At 26.1% G+C, this 3,241-nt stretch overlaps 1 long non-coding RNA gene across 1 annotated transcript; it reads right to left on the reverse strand.

The window, feature by feature from the left end:
- Positions 1 to 1,223: 1,223 nt before the first annotated feature.
- Positions 1,224 to 2,313, reverse strand: LOC136796165 (uncharacterized). Its single transcript, XR_010843870.1, has 2 exons — positions 2,239 to 2,313; positions 1,224 to 1,283 (listed from the first exon to the last, which is right to left on the reverse strand). It is a non-coding gene; the product is annotated as an uncharacterized lncRNA (long non-coding RNA).
- Between the last annotated feature and the right edge of the window lie 928 nt (positions 2,314 to 3,241).

Here is a 3,241-nt window from a genome sequence, read left to right on the forward strand (position 1 = left end):
TTCAAGATTTAAAAAAATATATATATATTCATAAAAGTAAATGAACTTCATAACTTAGTACAGGAATCAAAAAATAATGTCGAAACCAAAAATTTCACATTTTCCATCATCTTACCCATTCACCAAATCAATAACTATACGTAAAAAACATAAATTCTAATAATTTTTTTCTTATTTCATGTCTCTAGACCATTTATTTCAAAATTTTATGGGGATTGGTAACATTCAAATATAAGGATTCAGAAAATTGAATAATAATAGAAGTCCCCCAGTATACGGTATGAACACCATTAGAACTCAAGCACTTTAACTCAGGCAAATCATTATTATTGAAAGTTTTACTTATTAGTTTAAGATTTCCATTATATACTTAATTCTCTCAATATAACAGAGGCCACAAAAAAAAACAACTATATATTCCAACACAGACAAAAAAACTCTTAACTTCTTAATGTAAATAGTTAAATCTACTGAGTTTTTTTAAAGGTAAAATTTTAATAAGATATATAGCAAATCTTATAAGCTGCCCTAGGCTTAGCCAAATCACCAAGTTTAGTTTCAAAGTATGAAAAGTATATTTTTTAGTCGAAAATCTATCAGTATTATAACTATAACTGTATTTTAGAGTGGCAAGTTTTTACAACTACAAATAGCCATTACCTTAAAAAGTAAACAAGTAAGGTTGCTTTGAACTTGATACAACAGCTGGGCAATAAATATAGCAGAACCAAATTAATCCCATAGTAGACGTAAAATATACATGAAATATAAATATCAGGAGTGCTACCAGAAAATAAACTTCTATCAAAGTTTATACAAATTTCATCTCCTTAAACATTATGAGATGAAATGTGAATATGAACAAAGAGCATAGATTATAACTTTTATTAAAATATTTTTGGGAAATGTGGGCTGATCACTTCTCTCAAATAATTCTCACTCACTTCTCTTAAATAATTTTATCAGGGAACCTCTAAAACGTATCACAGTCAGATTCCTAGGTTACATGGCTGAACAGAGTCTCTGTGGACTCAAGAGACCACAAATTCAGAACTGGACTGCTGCTTCACAGGACCAGGTCAACTAATAAACCTCGATGTGATGCTGTATTAGTTATCATAATTAAATGTTTTTGTCATATTTAGATTCACCACACTAAATAATACAAGAATAAAACTAATCCATTAAAAATTAGTTCCTTCCTTAGCACATGTAATGATTACCTGTGTCAGTTCAGCTTTTTGTAGAGAAGGCCAATCTTCAACATCTGTCAAGTCACTATTCTGAAATTACATACAAATTTTAATTAAACTTAAAAATTATAACCAAACCAATAATTAAAAAAAATATTCAATTTCTAACAATACGGATACAAATAAATTTTTATAATGAACATTATACCAAAAATACAAAATGAAACGCTGGGCCTTTATACATTTACAATAATAAAATACTATATTTAAATAACGACTTTCCATTTGAGAATTAATTAGAGACCAGAAGTAACTATGAACATAATTATATATAATAATAAAATAAGATATTTAAACAACTAATCACCATACCATCCCTGACAATATGAAATTTCTAAAAGATGAAATCCTTACTTTTTGTAATAATAAAAAAAAAAAAATATGTCAATTCAAGTTACATCACCAAATTCATAAACAGAAAAATTTCTGTTATTTATTTCCATCAAAATATCATTCATAACTAAATCCTGGGTTGTTCCAACAGCTTAAGTATTGAGGAAGGGTTTACTAACACTCCATGAACAAAGACATTATCACAGTTTAATAAGCTTATACACTATCTCTGTCTTTTTTATAGTGGTAAATCCTTTAATTTCGGAGTTTATTTCTTGAAAGGGAATAAAATTATTTTTTAGAAATGAAGACCTTTTTGTTATATATGCGAACAAAAATGCTTTTATTTTGTACATGAATGCTGAGGCACAATATATTTTTCTTTCAGAACTTTTATCAATAAAACCAGAAAGATAGGTCGAAATTTTAATGCAAGTAACAAAAGAAAAACCTTATATACTCTATTTTTTCATTTAGGCTAACTTTATGAATTATGGCATTAAAAAAAAAAAAAAATAATAAGTTATTGTTAATTTGACAATTCGAACCAGAAATGAACTTTAAATTAAAAACCATACATAATTAAACCATGATTCATAATTATAACTGTTTTCTTATTTCTAAAACCGAATCACAAACACTATATAAATACCTTTCGACTAAACTTCTTCTTATCTTTCAAAGGAACAGGGTTGGACGATGATTCAACATTGTTACCTATGGAAAAAACAAACAAAAAAAATTAAAAATTTGCATTTTACAGGGATAGATATACATAAAATACAAAATAATATACAAAACATCCATTAAAACCTACTGAAGAAAATAACAAGCAGTATTCATACTAAAAATTGAATATTTTTTAACAGTTAAATAAATAATCAACTGAAATAATTTTTTTTTTTTTAATACTACTTTTTATTTATTGATAGATATTACAATCTGCCACACAGTTGTGGGCAATAGGTAATAGTGACGAATGATCTCATACATACTAAAATAAATTATATAAATAAATAAAAAAAAAACTCTTAAAATGAAATAAAATTAAATTTAAAAGAAAATTTCTAGAAAACACATGTTTTAAATCTAAGGATCTTAAACAGTAGGATATGTAGCAATTATATTGATTAATTTTAGTCAAACTAAACTTCTCTGAATTATGGTTCATTAATCTTTGTGATACAATCAAGTCATAAAATACACACTAAAATTATCTGTTATAAATATTATACAATAGCAGGTGAATGACTGCCTCTACAAATCAGTACGAACAATTTTACTGAAATATTTATTACAAAAGATGAAAAACAATGCTGGAGAATGTTTAACTGTAGGCTGTGCTATACCTGTATCCAGTTTTGGCAATGATTAACTTATGTTTGGTGAAGATGGGAAAACCATTAAATACAGTAATGTTTACTGCTCATAAAGATAAGGATTCACTCTAAATACTGACTTGTCCTTGTAATTTGCAAATAAAAGTACCATGCTAGCTGTAGAACCATTGATGGCCACAGTTATATAGATATAAAAGGAAATACTATTAAAAATGTATTAATATTCCTCAAATTTATTAATCAAAATCTAAGAAGTAATATAGAATAAATAATTAAGGATAAATTGTTCCTTAACATATTTTATTTAAAAAAAGG

Source organism: Halyomorpha halys, unplaced genomic scaffold (assembly GCF_000696795.3).
Source record: "Halyomorpha halys isolate HHAL.00 unplaced genomic scaffold, Hhal_1.1 Scaffold10801.1, whole genome shotgun sequence".
Taxonomy (NCBI): domain Eukaryota; kingdom Metazoa; phylum Arthropoda; class Insecta; order Hemiptera; family Pentatomidae; genus Halyomorpha; species Halyomorpha halys.